The sequence below is a fragment of the Chinchilla lanigera genome, unplaced genomic scaffold (assembly GCF_000276665.1).
Source record: "Chinchilla lanigera isolate Chin_1 unplaced genomic scaffold, ChiLan1.0 scaffold00059, whole genome shotgun sequence".
Classification (NCBI taxonomy): Eukaryota; Metazoa; Chordata; class Mammalia; order Rodentia; family Chinchillidae; genus Chinchilla; species Chinchilla lanigera.
Window position 1 is genome coordinate 4,805,285 of NW_004955460.1, and position 19,624 is coordinate 4,824,908.

At 39.5% G+C, this 19,624-nt stretch overlaps 1 protein-coding gene across 3 annotated transcripts in view; it reads left to right on the plus strand.

Annotated features, from left to right (window-relative positions):
• The window catches only part of Amph (amphiphysin), a 219,913-nt gene that overhangs the window by 885 nt on the left and 199,404 nt on the right, over nucleotides 1-19,624 (plus strand). The window lies entirely within an intron of this gene.

Below are 19,624 nucleotides of genomic sequence, written 5' to 3' on the forward strand. Positions count from 1 at the left end.
TCCGAGCCGTTTTGCAAGCCCCTTAGTAAAGTGGCCATGGTAATTTATTTTTCAACCCTCAGGCTTGTGCATAGAGGAAACCTAGGTCTCTAGCTAGAGCAGTTGGAGGGTACTGTTAGGCTGTGGGCTGGCCTGGCTTCCCTGGTGGTTGCTGTCTGTGACACGTGAAGGTCTTCGTTCGTGTCCCAAGCGGAGGACATTTGCACTGTAGCTCGAGCATTGCACTTGAAATTGAACACCGGCTGGTTGAGCCCCAGGAGCACTACGCTTGAAATGTGTTCTCTTTCACGTGGCAGTAGTTTCCATCCCCAAGATACCTGTGGGATGTTTTGGCGTTTTCCTGCTGTCTTGTCGGATCTGCAGCGTGGCTTACAGTGACAGTGGATTGGGTCGTTATTTAGACAGGAGCTCAGGCTGCCTCCAGTTCAGGCTGCCCTGGGCATGCTGATCAGAAGGGACACGGATCCCTTTGCCAGTCCACAGGCCCAGAGGCTTGGTGGCTGTCACCAGTCCCACCTCCTCACACACTCGCACACTCTCAGTGCGGTAAGAGGATTGTATTTCTTTTAATATCCCCCAAGCTCATCCTGAACTCTGGGCTCCTCCTCCTGCGGCTCCGTCAGCCAGCCGCTGAAAAACAAGCCTTCCTGCCCCTTTCTGTCCCTGCCTGCTTGTCTAGAAAGTCACCAGGGCTATCTGCTGGCTTTGGGATTGGTGCTGGATCTTTGCCATCGTTTTCCCTAGGGCATTTCACCCGCTCCTACTTATCCACCCCCTCCCCCTGCCCGATTAATTCTTTGAATCTTTGTTCTGAAGCGTGCTGCTGAATCCACTTTCCATCTGTGAAGGAATTTAGTGTTATGCTCTGCCTTTCACATAGTAAATTATTTCTTAATCTAGGTCACCAGCTGTTAAATATGCCTGAAATAAATGAAAAGAAAATGTCATTTTTCTGCGAGAGCAGTCAAGTCTGTAGGAAGCATTACATACTCGCACGGTGCATGGTTCAGGTCAAGGGTGTTAGGACTGCAGTGGCAGCTGGCAGTCATTCTCCCAGGAGGGTGAGGGTCTAAGAGAGATCCTCTGGCCGGCAGTGTCCCATCTGCTTCCTCGGGGTAGGTGCTAATGCATCGTGTCTGTGCTCCTAGGATGAGGGTTTACGGAGCTGCAGAATGCAAGCCCAGAACGATGCTCTCGGGGCCTCATCAGACCATCCCTTCTGCTTCTTTAACCTCTTCCTCTTCTCCGGGGCAGACTCTGCATCCAGCACCTATGCGCCGCCTATGTCCTTGGTACCCTTTGCTCCTTGTCCACTCCCTATACTGTCCTATCACCTCTACTCCACCTAACAGCTGACGTACATTTCAGCTCTAAATGCATGGCAGAAATGAAGCTTATGGGCGACTTAGGGCTTTTTCTGGGTTTCAAACACGTATTTCTTCTTATCAAAAGTCAATCAAGGTCCATTGGAGAAAGAATAAAATATACATATAAGCAGGAGAAAGTCCAGCAAATTAGGAATCTTGTAATTCTACTTCTTAGTGCTTTGGCTATCATCTAATGCATATTCCAGTATATCTTCCATATGTATATGTAAATATTTATACTACCAAAGCAAGCTTATGCTGTGAGTTTTGGTTATCTGTTTATCTCATTTAATAGCCACGAAGGGCCTTGTATGTACATGTTGTTACACCACTGTTTTAAATGAATCAATGGTGTTGGAATGTGTAGATCTTCATGAATCCCCATTTTTTGACCATTCATTTCTCAGTGTTTCTCTATAAAAACCCAAGTCAGTGAGCAGACTCACAGGAAGAATGTCTGCACACACCCTCAATTATAAATTCCTAGAAGGAGAATTATTGGTCAAGGGAAAGCTTGTATTTATTAGTGCTAGATCGCTTTCCAGAGAGATGCACTAATTTCCATATCACCAGCCGCCAATGAGACACTTGCCAACTCTAGATAATAAAATTTAAAGCAATTGTTAGGTATGTTATTAGAATAAATTAGTTTCTGAGTCATTTCCTTTGATTTTTTTTAAAAAAAGAACATTTTTGCATTCTTGTTTTTTTCATTCATGCATCCTGTTTATGTTCTTCATGTCTGTAGGGGCAAAAACTTTATGAATGGTAAAGATTATAACCATTTTTACTTGCTTTCCTATTTACTTCTTAAAATTATTTTTCCTAATAAAGAAAATACCTATGTTTGATGTGTATTTGCTTAAGTCTGTTGATTGGTTTTGTATGCTTTTTCTTTTTGAGTGGTTGAATAAATCAGGCACCTACGAGTGTTAGAAAACCTAAGAAAGGGGCTGGGGATTTAGCTCAGCGGCACAGTGCCTGCCTAGCAAGCGCAAGGTCGTGAGTTTGGTTCCCAGTACCGGAAAAAAAAAAGAAAACCTAAGAAAAAAGGCACTTAATTAAATTAGCTGATAACTTATTTTGGTTCTTGCATGTATAAATTTAAATGAATTTTAATAGATTTATAATATGTATTATATAATTTATATATCTATATTTATGTTAAAGTACATGTAATTATATTATACATGTTAATCTTTGTGTCTGTATCCTTACCTATGTAAATATATGCATACATGTGTGTATCATGTATATTCCCTTGTTTCAGGTTTTGAGATAGGTATTCTTTACACCCCCATTGTATAGAGGAGGAAGAGGTTAATGACATTACTAAGGTCACACAGTCAGTAGGTAGCAAAGCTGGAGTTTAAACCCAGATGGTCCAATGATTTCCCATGATATGAAATAGCCTCTTGTGATTTTGAGAAGGCCAGGGTTACAGAAACTTCAGGCCTGTATGGAAGCAGGGGCTCAGACAGGTATCACGGCTCAGGTACTTCTCTCCACCTCTCATCTGTGCAGTGTGCATCCACTCAGCTCCCATTTTCCGTCTTTCTTGGTGACAAGATGGCTGCCAGCAGCTCCAGGCAAGAGCATGTCTTCCCTTCAGCATTTCCACAGAACTCTTTGGTATGGTGATCATTGGCCCATAGGGGGCCTTGAGCCTGACCTTAGAAGAAAAATCTCTGTGACGAAAGCCCAGGACCTGGGTTGAACTCCTCCTGAGTCACAAGCTACTGCTAAAGCTAAGGATGCAGGGGTCCCCCTGGGTCATATGGTCTCAATGGCATGTTATGGTTTAGATCTAGAATGTTCCAGAAGGTTCATGTATCTAGAGGGATCCCCCTGGGTCATATGGGCTCAATGGCATGTTATAGTTTAGATCTAGAATGTTCCAGAAGGCTCATGTGTCTAGAACCATGACTTTTGGTAGGTGATTAGATCACCTACCATGAGGGCACTATGGCTGGCTTGCTGTTGGGAGGTGGGGCCTGGTTTGAGTTGGGTCATTGGGGATGTGACCTGGAAGGGTTTATTCCTCTCCCATGATCCTCCCTTTTCCCACTGCTTCCTGGCTATGGGGTTGGGCAGCTTTCTTCCACCAGGGCCCTTCTGGCATGCTGTTTCTGCCTTGGGGCCACCTGACCATGGACTGAGCCCTCTGAAAACCAAGACAAATAATCCTTTCCTTTTTCGGGTTGTGGGTGTTCGTTCTTGTGCCCAGTGACAAGAAAGTGACTGAGAGACACAGAGGAGGGAGGCATCCCTAAACAACCTTTTCCATCTCATATCTATATCAATAACCACATAATTAATAATTTAATATTTGTTTAATATTAATGCATACATGGTTTTAAAAAATCAAATATTAGCTCAAGGCTTATTATTATGAGAAATAGCAGTGCCCTCCTCCTCTGTCTTCAATGTCCAATTTTGCTTACCAGAGGCAACTCTTTATTAACCACAAGATTTCTTAGAAATATGCCTATGTAGGTATTTATTGATCTATCTGCCCTTTTCTGTTTACTGGACATAGGTAAAGATTTAGTTCTCTTACTTTTGTCTACTTTCCCTCTCCCAACATATACTATCATCAAAATCAATGATTGCTGAAGATTACAATTTTAAAGGGTTGAAATACACTTTTATTGACTAGAGCAGCAATGGCAAACTTTTTAAAGACGGACTGCCCAAACTGCAATCCAAAACCCACTTGTTTATTGCAAAGTGCCAGCACTGCAAGAACACCTGAGTGGTCAGCTGCTAGAGTGATGCTGGGGCAACTTGATTTGTGTTCTGTGGCAGGACATGGGCCATAGGTTTGCCAACACTGCACTAGAGTATGCAAATGTTAGGTATTCGCCATATGAATTTCTATGCATATGGGTATCTGCTGAGCTACCACCAGCTCGAGTTATACAACATTTCTGTCTTACTTATTAGTACTCTCACGTGTCCTGTTCTCTGTTTTTTAAATATTAAATATTGTAAAATTTTGAGACATAATCTTCCTAAGTCACTAAGTCATCCAGCTAGGCTTGAACTTGTGATCCTCCTGCCTCAGCCTCCCAGAGTGCTGGGATTACACGTGTGTACCATGTGTAATTTACCACGCTGGATTTTAAGCTTTTTAATTTTTTTGCTGTCATTTCCCTGATTACTCACCTTTCCTGTATTTACTGGTAATTTTGTTATCTTTTTTAGTGAAGTGTCTGTGTAAAGTCTTTTGCATATGTTTTTCTTTTGGGCTGTTTGCCTTTTTTTTGTTAATTTGTAAAAGATCTTTGTCTAGTCAAGATTATGAGTCCTTTGTCTGACAGTTTGTATTTTCTTCCAGAGAGGGGCTTGCTCTTACACTTTCTTAATGGTTCCTGGTAATGAGTAGGTGTTTTAAATTTGTGAAGTCTTACCTGAGGATTTAGTTCATACCACTGTTTTTCTTTTTTAATTTTTGAGATGAGTCTTGTTTGCTATGGGTGGTCTCAGATTCTTGCTCTCAAGTGATCTTCCTGCTTCAGCCTCCTAAATAGTCAGTACTACAGATGTGAAGCTACCGTTCCTAGGCCAGCTTTTTGTTTTCCTTGGAGCTAATAATTGCTTTGTTTATAAAATTTGCTCATGTTCAAAGGAATTATTTAGAATTATTTGTTCTTGATGCATTAGACCGATCAATATTATTATTCAAGTTGGGCTTGTTGGTGCACACCTGCCATCCCAGCACTCAGGAGGCTGAGATGGGAGGATCGCTGTGACTTTGAGGCCAGCCTGGGCTACAAAGTGAGTTCAAGGCCATTCTGCATTGCATAGTGAAACCTTGTCTCAAAAAGACAAAAAGAAAAATTATCCAAGGCTCCATATATTAGAAATGAATGTAATTGCTGTCTGTTTTCTTACCCTGGAGACATCCCTTTTTGGAACTTCTGCCCTTTTGCTGTGATCTGGGATTTAAAAAAATTTTTTTTCCTGGTATTGGGAGTTGAATCCAGGACAACCTCACCAGTCCGTTTTTATTTTGAGACAGGGTCTCATTAAAGTGCCCAAGATCAACTTGAACTTCGGATACTCTTGCCCTAGCCTCCCAGAATGCTGGGATGGCAGATGTGTTCCACAACACCCAGCAAGGGGTGATTTTTGTCCTAGACCTGCTGCGCAGCTGTCATTCTGGGTCTTTCCTTGCCGGGATTGGAGTTGAGGAAAGTGTCAGCTCTTCTGTGTTCTCTGTAAGTGTCCTGTGTTATTAGTGCTAGGTTCTGAGGCAGAGAAGGAGAGGGAGAGGGAGAGGGGGAGGGGGAAGGGGAGGGGGAGGGGCAAAGAGGGAGAGGGAATGGGACAGAGGGAGGGAGAGAGAGATTGTGTGTGTGTGTGTCTGAATGTGATTGCGAGAACTGGCTACTTTTCCATTGGCTTCTCCTATACAGTCACTTCTTTGGGTATTTTCCTCTCTTCCGATTTGTCTGCATACCTCCTGTTCTGTTCTCCTTAGTTGCATCCAACTCTCCCATCCACTAATGCTGCTTCCCCTAGTCTTTGCATGTTCATAAATTTTTATTCCTTTCCTGTCATTTTAGTTAGGCTTTGGGAAGAGATGGAAATAAATACATGCATCAGTGTGTCATGCTTAACCAACAGCCTTTTTACTCAAATATTTGATCCCCTGGATTTATCCCCCAGCATCTTCTATTTGTGAAACCCAGTGACATTTATTTGGTCTTAATCCTCCTTGACTGTAATGCAATATTTAAATCAGTGAAGCACTGCTTTTAAACATTTTCCAACGTGAATCAGGTAGCAGAGCAGCCTTAGGTATGTGATAATACTAACCTCTGCAAGTATTTTTTTTTTTTTCTTTAAATTCTAAGGACTTGCCAAGTTTGTTTTTGTTTTTTTGGGTTTTTTTTTTTTTGTTTTGTTTTTGTTTTTCCTTCCAGTACCAGGAATCGAACTCACGACCTTGCACTTGCCAGGCAGGCACTGTGCTGTGGAGCTAAATCCCCAGCCCCGACCTGCCAAGTTTGTAGACATGTGCTTCAGGTCAGTTTATCTGTTCTGGGTAATTATTATATAATAATTTTAGGTGCAGTTATTTTCATGCAATACATTTTCCCAACTAAATTGTGGGTACAAGATGATAGATATCAAATGTTTCACAAATTGTGTTTATTCACCAATGAGTGTTATATGGTTCCCTAGATTTTTCCTTGTTCATTTTCTACCCTGGGAGCACATTGTCTTAAAGAATCCTCCCACATTTTTCTTTCCCTGACTCTTATGATATATGGTGTCATAGGATTTTACTGTGACTTGATTGGCCATTTCTTGAAGGTTGTGCATCAGAGGTCAACATTCTTATAGGTTCTGTACATGGTGGAAACAATATAAATGTAAATTTGAATTGTGTGTAATTGTCATTTTGGAAGTCATTCAAATATTGGCAGAGTCATGTTGTCTAACCCCATACTAGTTGAGGGGGTTGTGAGAAAACTAAGTTGTGTCCTTATGCATGCATAGTTATGTGACCTTTATTATTTTTTGAATTGTTGGTGTATTCTCAAGGAAAAACACATGGGTGGGATGTGTGTGCATGTGTATATTAGGGTTCTTTAAGGAACAGAATTGATATAAAGTATATGCATATGTATACAAGTACACAAATAACAAAGAGATTCATTAGGTAGGCTTATAGGATCAGAAGCCAAGAATCACCATGGCCGCCTGTGGGACCTGAGGTAGAAGAATCCAAAATGGTGCTTGATGAAGATCCAGAGGATTCAGTAGCAGTTGAAGGTTGAAGGCCTAGAAGCTCACTGTAGTTGCTGGTTCAAGTCTGTGTTGGAAGCTGAAGAATCTGCACTGGGAGACCGAAGAAACCAGAGGCCAGTGTCCAACGGCAATTGTAAAGACTGGAGGTCCACCCTAAAAAGGATCACTTCTTTCTTTCCCTTTTTATTCTTTCCAGGCTACAAGCCTATTGGTTGGTGTCACCCATATATGGGGTTGGTCTTCTCCCTCAGTTTGCTGGGTACATGTCAGTCATGCACAGACCCTCCCACAGCTTTTCTAATCTGCTAAGAGCTTCTTACCCAAGTCAAGTTGACAGGTCACAGTTAATGATTACAGTGTACATGTATGTGTATATGTGTGTGTGCATGTTTGTATGTATAAATGTAGACAGAAGAAGAAAAGGAGCACTTTTCTGTCCAGCAGATCCTGTCTGTGGGCCAGGAGCCTTGTGTGTAGAAGAGTAGCTTGTGTGACTGTGTTAATGTCTGAAGGTACTTTGGAGACTGAGGCGCTAAGGCACATCAGGGTTTTACCTTTTCAGATCTTCTGATCTCATTTTAGAAAGCTTATACTTTCTTCTGAGGTCTGGCTATGTCCCCACAAAATACGTTGGAAACTCAGCCTCTAGTGTGACAGTATTGTGTTGGAAACTCAGCCTCTAGTGTGACAGTATTGGGAGGTGTGGCTTTCTGGGAGGTGTGTAGTTCAGGAGAGCTTCATCCTGTCAATGGATAAGTGCTGATTCTGCAGGGACTCCAGGTTGCCGCTTCCATCTCTTGCCTCTCACCACGGAAGGTCCCAATCTGAAGTCTCCAGTCCTGTCCCAGCCCCTGGATTCTAGATTTCCCAGCCTCCAAAACTGTAAGAAAGAAATCTCTTTCCTTTATAAAATGCTCAGTCTCATGTGTTCTGTTGTAGCAACATAAAGTGGATGAAAATACCTTCTATTCCACTAGGATTTTATTTGGTTGTATTAGAAACTGTCAAAATTACAAATAAAAGTTGGGGGGGGCATTCTCATATGACTAAGGTTTCATTCTTCCAGATATTTTCCACACAAACAGACATAAGCTCATGTATCCTTTTTTCTCAAGAATGAGTACAGTAGGGAATCAGAACTATAGGAAACTCAGATTTTAATCTTATTAAAAGTTACCATTCTCCTTTACAGCCTGTGTATGTGTGTGTCCCATAAATCACATCTTAAAAATCAACTTTTCTATGGACCAGTAAAACTTATAGTAGCTGAAATTCTTATATAAACAATATAGCCCGCTTTACTTTTGGTATAAAATTAGGTCTCATATGTTTGAATGTTCAAATTAAACAGTATCTCTGTCCCATCAGTTATCATGACAAGCTCTCACAGCTCCTTGGAGTTCTTGTCTCTCTGGAAAAGTTCAGAAACATAAGAAGGTTCTCTTCTCCACAGGAGCCAGTGGTTTTCCTATGTCCTCATGGACCAGGATCCCCAGAAAAGTCCAGCATTCAGTTGCCGTACTTGTCCCCAGGTGAACTCTACAGAGGACAGGGAGCAGAGTAGTGCCCTGGGCTGGGTCTTAGGGTGAGGACAGGTATCTCTGTCCAAAAACATGGGCCCCACTGGTGAGAGTCCTAGCAGGTTTCTCTTTACCTGAGTGCATTCACTCGCTGCTCCTCTCTTCTGGAGGGTTTGCCCATAGTGCCAGGGTTCCCAAGTTAGGAGAGATCAGTCTTCAGCATATACTGTGCCTGGCATTTTCTATTCCATTCCATTCTTCCACTTTGAGGAAAATTCTGCTTGGGGTATACTAAACTGATTCAAAATATTTAATCTGAAATACACTCCCCTAGAAGACCTATGATATCTGTTCCTATAAGTTGACTTTCTTTCTTTTTTTTTTTTTGTTTTTGTTTTTTGTTTTTCTCTGGTACTGGGAACCGAACTCACGACCTTGCACTTGCCAGGCAGGCGCTTTGCCGCTGAGCTAAATCCCCAGCCCCAAGTTGACTTTCTGTTGGGCCACTTCAGTCCAGTTGTGCTTCTCTGTGTTTGTGTGTGTACGTGCATACAATCCTACACATATGTGATTGTATATGCTCACATACACACAGGTGATAAAGATTCAAACAAAAGCACCTTGGGAAGGGATGGCTAGAGAAGGGAAAGAGCATTTGAAAAATAATATACTGGTGTGAGTTTTTAAAATCTGGGAATTTCCACCTTATTGTTTAAACACAGTTTTTAAATTTTTCTAGCCACTTACAGTAGGAGTCTTCTGCGAGGAAGTCCTGAGAAAATAAGCAGGCTGATGGGCTCCTTGCAAGGCAATGAAGGATGTCAGCATTCTTTGTGTTGCAGGTGTAATTTCCCTGACATTCTCAGCAAATGGCTAAAGTTCACAGAATGAAAATGCTGTTTACACAAAGTTCAAGGAACTTACCCATGGAGGATGATAATAGGACTATGTATATAGCATCATGCAAAATCAAAGTGATGGCAATCAGGACTTTCTGAGAACACATCCATTGGGCTGACTTTCGACGTGGAAATGCTGAGACTTGATTCCTGTGGATTCAAAATCTAATCTAAATTTAAACATTTTGTTTGGCTATAGTTGTACTTCCTGCACAGATACTGAGCATATCTCTTATTTGAAGGATTTTGTAGGAAGGCATAGATAAGATCTTAGTGTTAAAATATTTATTATGCCATAATGATATACTGATTGTGATTACCTAGGAGCTACTTAGAACAGATGTACAAAAATCAGAAAAACCACCATTTGGCACATTTTCATCTTATTCTGATACAGTTATTTTGCTGAAAATTTAGTCTGTAAGTGGGACAAATTTAAACACATAGTAATTGAATGTATTAATAAGCATATATGTGATTTTTTATCTTGAAGTGGCTATAATGATTGAAAATACACATGGACCCACACATAAATGGAACCTAACATTTGTTGAGTAAAAGATGCTAAATTCGTATCCTCTGATAGTTATCTATTCTGTGGTCTGGTTTCATTCTTTCATTTAGAGTCACTATTGAGAATCTAATAGGAGAAAGTCAATTGCTAGACGCAGACCTCCCTAATTTTATTGCCCTTCACAGATGCGTGTATTTTAAAAGGGAAGACTTACCTTGTTAGGTGTATCTGTTGTCACCATTTTACCAACAATTTGGATGCAACCAAGCTGCCTTGGTTGCACATACAGACCAGCAGGAGTTAGTGGAGAGACACATCTTTGCACACACTGGAAAGAAACTACCTAGTTATTCATCAAATAACCATCGTAATGATTCTGTAAGGGAAAAATATGGTTTGGTGTGGAACTGGGGAACTAACTTAGAGGGAGAAGATTGGACACTTTTACCCAAAGTTAGATTTTAAGGTGGGATTCTAAGGTTGCACCAGAGTCATCGGGTGAGAGGGATGAGGTAAAGATGGGTGAATTCGGGAGTCAGGAAACACTCCAAACCTCTGGCTTTTTGCCTGTATTCATTATGCACAAATGAGAGTGGTAGAGTAAAATATACTAGCTATAAATGCTGGTCTGATGTGTGACCTCTTCCACTATTTGGATATATAACTAGGCAAAGGGGATCCTAATTAGAATGGCTTACTGTAATGGCAATCCATCCTTAGCGTGACTAGATTTCACTGTCACATGTTGGAGGGTCCTTCTGGGCATAGCTGCCCCAGTGACAGAGTTGGGTTCAGCTGGTTCAGAGCTGACACAGCCTCTGAATTGCCAGTCAGACAAAAACTCCTTTGTACAACAGCAGTAAACTCCAAATCCACTTTGCGTTCATGAGCGTGTTGAGTGTCTCTTATCTTTCACCATCAGAATTTCAAAATAAAAGTGAAAGTCATTATAAAAAATTCTTTTTTTCTCCCTCTTTATTAAAAAAATGCATCTAGCCTAAACTGCCACTCTGTGGGTGGGAAGTTGTCTGCAGGGCCCTCTCCTCTCTCTATAAAAAAATTCTTAAATGTCACGTTTCTAGAAAGCGCCTTGTCTTTAAAAGGTTTGATTGCATTTGGAGTCTTCTTGTTTAACTCACATTTAATTAACTTATTATGGGTGATTATGGGCATTGCTTTGATTATTTTGCAGGAAGGGATCCTGGACTTATTAGTCAGCTTGAGATAATGTGGAGCATAGGAAGAATTTTAAATTGGGGAAGAGACTCTGGTTGTAGCAGTCTTCTCTTTTACCTGACAGTGATTTCAAACTCTTAAATGTGGTCCAGGCCTTGGAAGGATCTCCCCACTCTGGTAGCACTGACCAGAAGTTGAAAAGCAGGGTGATGCCTTTTACCCTCTTTATAATTTCTCAATATTTGAGCTGTATTTCCAAGAAATCCTGCCTCTACTTTCAGATTTCTATAGCCCAATATCTACTTTCTTCCCGTTTTTTCTGTTCAGTGGATTTTTCTCTACATGTCTTTAGGAAAATGATTTGTAGAGTTCTTCACTTTCTTTGTAAAATACTTGTGTATGACGGGACCACTGCACAATGCGTTGGAAACTGAGATCTACATTGTAGAATCTCCTGGGGATCTATATTGGTCCATGTTTACTCTTGTATAGCAGAGAAGGAATCTAAAAAACAAGTACTTCCAGGGCTGTGTGGTTGGAAATACTTGAGGAGTGGACCAGGTAAGTGCATATTCCTGGAACTAGTTACAAATGTACCAAATCAGAATCTCTCAAGACTTGAGAACTACAGATGAAACAAATTTCTTAGGTGGTTCTAAGTCACAGTAAAATTTCCAAAGCGCACTAGTTTTAAAAATGGTGTATGGTTGAGTTGCTGTGATGGTTATGAACTTGTCTGTCTAGTTCAGTGTTATAAGATAATAGAGACAGAAAGGTGAAGAGTATATGGGATTCTTAAAAAATTCTTAAGAAGCCTGCTAAATTTCAAAAAATCAGTCAGTTTTCTGGAAATAGAGATCCAAATGGTTTCCTTCTTAGGAATGTTACATAGCATGGAAGGCTGGATTCTGTGTCATGGGATTCTATAAAAACATTATAATTTTGAAGTAATGCTGATTAATGCAGCAATCAAAAAAGTGCAGTAACATGAGAGAATTGGCTTAAAAAAAACTGCTTATTTTTAGTAGGTAAAAAGAAGAGATGGGGAAGTTTGAAGGACTTATTTATAATTAAATTGATGTTGTATGTTTTATTAAAGGATGGCTGAATAGTAATTAGATTGCCTAACGTGCTTAGTGGGAAGATTGGTCAAAACTCAGAGGAGGGTTTGGATACAGTATGGAAGAAATTCCATTTTGTAGGAACTTGAATTTTCCTTTTAGTATTTTCTTGGGATTTAAGTTTCTATACTCACAATAGACATTGCTTCATAGTTTTCTTGTAATATCTTGTCTGGTTTTTGAATCAGTAATAATGGCCTTCTAGAGTGAACAGGGAAATGACACTTCCTCTTTTATTTCTAGAAGATTAGTATTAATTCTGTTTTAAATGTTGAGATAATTTGCCAATGAATCAGTGTGGGCCTGGGGTTTTTTATATATGGGAAATTATTCATTGCTAATAAAACTTCTTGTGGTAGGCCTTTTTAGATTTTCTGTTTTGAGTAAGAATTTAGTAGTTTTGTGTTTTTTCCATTTTATCAAGCTTGTTTGCCCGGTTTGTTGCCCTGTTATTATACATGGTTTTCCTTTATATTCCTTTTTATTTCTGTAAGGTCTGTAGTAATGCTCCCTATTTCATTCCTCGTTTTACTAATTTCAGTCTTTCTTTTAATTTCTTGGTCAGTATAGCTAAAGATTTCTCAATCTTTTCAGAGAACCAACTTTTGGTTGTTCTTTTTTTTCTTTTTCTTCTTCTTTTATTTTTTGTTGCAGTTTTAGCAACTGCTTTGTTACATAACCATCTAGAATCTTAGTCCTTTTTTACTTCCCCTTCTCTCCTCTTCCTATCTTCTTTCTTAGGTTCTCTTCCCATCTGCAAAAGATCTGTCTGTTTCCTATCATCTTTTCTTTTATTCTTTAAATTATTTATACTTCAGGTTTCTCATATAAGAGAAACCATGTGATAGTTAACCTGTGTTGGATTTAGTTCACTTAGTGTTACAGTTTCAAGGTGCACCTACTTTCCACAAATAACGTATATTTATCCACTAAAAGTTAACATAAATTTATACCACTAAAATTTAATTAATATTAACTTGAAGTAGATTGTTACACATTACAGTGTTAAGGGTAACTGAGGGCAAGCACAAAGCAAACAACTCAAAAAGGTGCTAAAGGAAACAACAAGGGAGTTAAAATGCTTTATGGCTGAGCAATTTCTACCTGTTGTTTTTCTGTTCTCTGGTCCCTTTATTTCCTATAGAATCTTTATTGCTCTTCTCCTTCTGCTCCTCTTGGGTTTAGTTTGGTTTAATTTAACGTAGAATTTTATGTTACTATTTTTTAGCAACTTTCTTCTTTTAATATAGGTTCTTTCAATATAAGCTCTTCTGAGAAGCACAGAGTTAGCCGCATTTCAGTCTGTTGCATGGTCATTTTCCTTTATCTCAAAGTACATTCTCCTTTCTCTTGTGATTTCTTCTCATTTACTTAAGGGTGTTGTTTTATTTCCATATACATATTTGCTAATTTTCCAAATTTCTCTTATTCCTGATTTCTAGTTTCATTCAGTAGTAGCTGGAGAGCATACTTCCTTGTGATTTCAATCCTTTCAAATTTGGTGAGGCTTTTTTCAGTCTATGACCTATATGATCTATCTTGTAGAATATTTCATGTATAGTTAAAGAATCCTTCTGCTACTGTTGGGTGCAGTACTTTCTAGATGTGTGCTAAGGCAGGTTGGTTTATGGTGCTCAAGTCTTGTGTTTTCTTCTTGTTCTTCTCCCTAGTTGTTCTATTATTAAAAGTAAGATATTGGGATTTTTGACTATTGCTGAATTTTCTATTTTGTTTTTCAATTCGATCAGCTTTGCTTCATGTATTTTGATACTGGCTTATTAGATACATATTATTATATCTATTTTTTAGATTGACCTTTGTGCCATTGTAAAGTATCTTTATTAGTCTGTAGTACCAGCGCTTGTCTTTTTAGTCTGTTCTGTTTGTTATTAGTGTAGTAGGCTCCGGGTCTCTTTTGGTTACTGTTTGTATGCTATATCCTTTCTATCCTTGTGCTTTCAACTCATTTGTGTCTTTGACTCTAAATTACATCTCTTATAGACAGTCTTTAGATTTTTGCAAATCCTTTTTGATATTTTCTGCCCTTTAATTGATGTTTACTGAGGGAAACATCAGGACTTTAATTGATGTTTACTGCTCTTTAATTGATGTACATTGAATGTAATTACCTAAAAGATAGAACTTATATCTGTCATTTATGTCTTTTTTCTTTTTGTTCCTTAGTGTGGCATTTTAACTCCCTTGTTGTTTCTTTTAGCTACCTTTTGAGTTGTTTTCTTCGTGATTGTTCTCAGTTACACTTAACATTGTAATGTGTAACAATCTACTTCAGATTAAATTAATTAAATTTTAGTAGTCTACAAAATTTTGTCTTCCCTTCTTTTGTTCTGTGATTGTTAAACAAGCTCTATCTTTATATATTATATGTTTACCAACAAGATTTTAACTATTGCTTTATGCAGTTGTCTTTTACATCACATGGCTTTAAAATGAGTTATAAACAAAAAATACTTTATACAGTTGTCTTTTACATCACATGGCTCTAAAATGAGTTATAAACAAAAAATATCTACTTCTACCATTTTCTCCATTACCCCTATAATTACTGCATGTTTCAATAATGTATTTTCTTTTGAAGTGAGACCTGTTAAGTAATAATTAGCTCATTAGCTCAGTTAAAATGGTAAAGGAAATTATTAGTAGAAAGTGTCTATTGTTATTAATGGGTTTTCACATATGATCCAGCTAAAAACAAAATATAAACACTTAGTGTTTAGCCTTATTGTAATTAAATGTACACATGCTTTTGGTACGTGGGCTAGATTATTGACAGGAGGTTTTACAGTCCTTTTAATAGTTTTATAGTTCCCTGTTTAGGAGCTATCAAGTGTTATATATGACACCTCCAAATATTTTATGCATATTTTAGGGCCCTATGGTTTTTAGTGGATTCTCAAAAAAGATCTGGACCTTACAAAGCTTAAACATCAGTGAGTCTAAAGTACTAAGTACATGCTTTTTGGCTTAAATCTTTCCACAAACCTCCCAGAGGAGCAGGAAGGAGAATATAGTCACCAGTGAATGGTAGATCCTCAGTACCAGAGTCAGTCTGGTTTTGGTCATTGTCCTTGTTCCTTGATGACAGGGTATCTACATTGCTCAGGATTTAGTATTGTGATTATTTCCAACATGAGCATGTGGTGCATGCTCTCCACCAGCCCAGGATTCTCATTGCATATCTTTAGCATAATTATTTTTATCCGTTATTTAAGGGATAGTTAAATCTCTTAATTTAGTCCTCAAGTTACTCTACCTACTGTTTTCCAGTTGTACACCTTTATAGCAGCTGGAGATCTTTGTGTAGAGTTTGCCCAGGTGAATGAGGAGGAAACTTGTATCAAAGGTGGCCAGGGGTCCACTGTGCATTCTATGAGACTCTCTAGGTTTGGCTACATGGTGGCCTTTTTGAGGGATCAAGGTAACATTGATAACCCTTCTCTCACTACTAGAGATTGCTTCTGCAGTCAAGTGCTCTACCACTGAGCTATACCCCCATAGAATTTGTTTCTGTAGATTGAGATAGAAAGACTTTTCTTGGAGCTCTTAGAATGAGACATGACCCACATGCACAAAGTAGTGATGATCTTATCAACTGGGTACGTTTTCATGTACATTTGATATTGCCTGCTGCCACTTAGATGAGGTCACAGAGCACTTCCAGAATGAAGTTAGGCTCCCTTCTTCCTTACCCAGCTCATCTTCCATTTCTTCTGCTTACTTCCTATTACCAAGTGGCCAGCATTCTAATCCTAACTCTTAAGTTCATTTCATTTGTCTTCTTGTGCTTATCACAGTGTATGTGGGACTCATTCATGTTGAGGGATGGAGAAGTAGTTCGTTCTTTTGAAATCAGCGAATAGTGTAACACTGTATGATATGTTGTGATTTACTTCTCCATTATCTACTTAACAGGTATTTGGTTTGTTTGCAGCATTTTATAAATACAGCTTCTGTACACGTCGTTAAACATGTCTTTTGGTGGACAAAACCATTTTTTCTTTGGGTTATACCTAGTAGGATATATTAGTCTGTTTTCTGGTGATTTAACATAATACATGAGGCTGAGTTCCTTATAAAGGAAAAAGGTGTATTAGGCTCTTTGAAGGCTCAAAGTTCAAGGTCAGGTCGTCCCATCTTCTCAGTTCTGGGGAGAGCCTCCTAGCTGAAATAAAGGATGGAACATGGCATGTTATGACCTGTGTCTAGATGTTCTTTCAAAGCCTTATGCAGTCATATGGGGGCCTTTTTCAGAGGTGGCTGAATCTAGAGTGTGTGATTGATTCATGGTGCAATGGGAGGATTAAGGGTGCTAGGATTAAGGATGGGTGATTTGTTTCCTTCCATCTTTTGTTTTTTAATTCCTTTTCTCCTTCACTTCCCTCTTCCCTACTATTCTCCTTCCCATTTGAACATGTTCTTCCTATTTCCCAAAGTCTATTCTCCATTTTGCCCTTTATTTACCCTTATGGTTTCTCACAAAAGAGAACATGATATTTAAACTTGTTTGCCTGATTTATTGACTTAAACTTATGTTCTTGAAGGCATCCATTTACGTACAAATGATTCAGTTGTATCCTCCTTTTTGGCAGAGTAGTACTCTATTATATATAAAAACCGTATTTTCTTTTTTCATTCATCTGTTGATGGGCATATGGGCTGTTTCCAAGATTTGGCTATTATAAATTGTGCTGGTATAAACATCGATGTACATATATCACAGTGGTATAGTGCTTTTAACTCTTTTGGGAAAGTACCAAGAAGGAGAACAACTGGGTCAAACGGATCCTCTCGTTTTAGTTTTTTGAGGAATCCTCATACTGACCTCCGTAGTTGTTGTACCAGTTCCCGTCCCCACCAGCAGTAGAGAAGGATTCCTTTTTCCCCATAGCCCTGCCAACATCTGTTGTTGGTTGGTTTCTTTTTGTTTTGTTTTGTTTTTTTTTGGTTTTTCTCCGGTACCGGGAACCGAACTCACGACCTTGCGCTTGCCAGGCAGGCGCTTTTGCCGCTGAGCTAAATCCCCAGCCCCGTTGGTTGGTTTCTTGATAATAGGCATTCTTTCTGGAGTTAAATGGAATCTCAGTGTTGTTTTAATTTGCATTTCTCAAATGACCAGTGATGTTGAACATTTTTTCATATATTTATTTGCTGTTTGTATTTCTTCATCTGAGAAGTATCTATTCACTTCAGATGCCTATTTTTGGATTGCGTCTTTAAATTTGGGTGGTCTGAGTTTTAGAGTTCTTTGTGCCTTCTAGATATTAGTCCTTTGAGAAGTAGCTGGTAAAATTTTTTCCCATTCTGTGGGGTGTCTCTTCACTCTGTTGATGGTTTCTTTTGCTGTGCAAAAGCTTTTTAATTTAATGCAATCCTAGTTGTTGATGTTTTGTAATATTTTCTGTACAGTTGGGGTTTTGATCTTAAAGTCTTTGCCTACACTAGTGTCTTCAAGAGTTTTACCTATTCTGTCTTCTAGCAGATTAGTGTTTCTGTTTTTATATTTAGATCTTTGATCCATTTCGATTTTAGTTTAGTGCATGATGAGAGATATGGATCTAGCTTCAATCTCAGCATGTGGATAGCCACTTTCCCCAGCAGCATTTATTAGAGAGGCTATCTTTCTTCCGGTGAAGGTATTTGGTCCCTTTGTGAAAGGTAAGGTAGCTGAGTGTTTGGAGTTGTTTCTACATCTTCTGTTCTAGTCCATTGATCATCTGGTCTGTTTATCATAGGGAAGGTTCTCTCTCAGGACCCTGTCAACACTTGGTGATTAAATTAGGGGCTGATGGAGTTTGGTCACCACTTTTAACTCACATACACGTCAGATGTGTAGAGGAAGTGTATGGAGTATAGCTGGTGTGTGTAGATTGGCTGGTGGGGTTTGGGAAGATTGTGGTGTCGATGGTCTCATGGTGGCAGGGGTTCTTTGTTGTGCCATCTTCTGCCTTCTGTCCTCAGGGAGCAGTGTCCTGTGCCCATGGGGGTTAGTCCCCTGGAGGTATATGTGGTTGCCTAACTCTGCATCTCTGGCTATAGGCGAGAGCAAGTAGCATGGGTTGCTCTGAGCGGCTCAGCCTCACCTTGGTTTTTTCTGCCCCTGTGCATTTCCCCACCATCTGGCTGGAGTGACACTGGGCACTCATATCTGATCCTTACTGCAAAGTCACGTGGTCAGTGCTACAGTAACTGGCCCCTCCTCCAATCTGGTAAGTTTCCCCACGTGACATCTAACTATGTCTGCACCACAGAAGTACCATGGAGAATCTAAACTTCCAGTCTTCTTTCCCTGGCAACACAGCAGCCATGGTGACATAGCTGTGCTCAACGGGGGACAGCCTCGCCCCCTTCAAAGGGAGGAGAGAGAATAATTGGGATGCCTTTGTTGCATCTTTTCCTGTTATTCATGGTGAGGAAGACTTCCTTCCTCATTCCTTTGTTCTCCTGCTGCAGAGCTTGCCAGGCTGTCCAGGAGGAGAGGGCAACTTCTTATCACTATAGGAGCAAGGACTCCGTGAGAACTGGGCTTCCAGGTTTTATTTCTCTCTATGGCCTTTGAAATATTAAAGATAGACAGAAAAGATGGTAAGTTTGCACTTGAGGCAAACTTAATTCTTGTACCCAGTCTTGTTTGCATTAAGAATAAGGTGTTTACTACCTTTTAAGGAACATTATGTGCAGTGGTGCATTGTTGTTTTTTTTTTGTTTGTTTGTTTGTTTTTTTTTGACACAGAGTCTCGCTGTGCAGTTCAGGCTAGCCTTGAACTCACTTTGTAGCCCAGGCTGGTCTCTAACTTCCAACGATCCTCCTGCCTCAGCCTCCCAAGTGCTGGGATTACAGGTGTGCTCTACCACTCCCAGCTACACTTGTGCATATTAACCCATTTTAACTTTTAATAAACCTATAAAGTAGATCTATAATTATCTGTCTTACAGGTGAAGAGATTGGAAAAGGCTTTAGAAAGGAAAAGATTAAAAGGCACTTAGCTTGAGATTACTTGCCTTATTAAATATGGTTTGGGCTTCATTTTGGAAATATGGTTTCAGAGAGCCCATATTTTCTGAAATGGCTTATGACTTCACAATGCAATGTTCATCATGGTTTTTTGTCATGCTAAGAAATTCTAAGGAGGTAGGTGAGAAATTCTGAGTGTTCTAGTACCCTAAGCAGTTTCAGTTTCTAGAACACTCTGCATGGTGGGTTTTCTTTTCCAGAGGTAGGGTGTGAACTCAGGGCCTTGTGCAC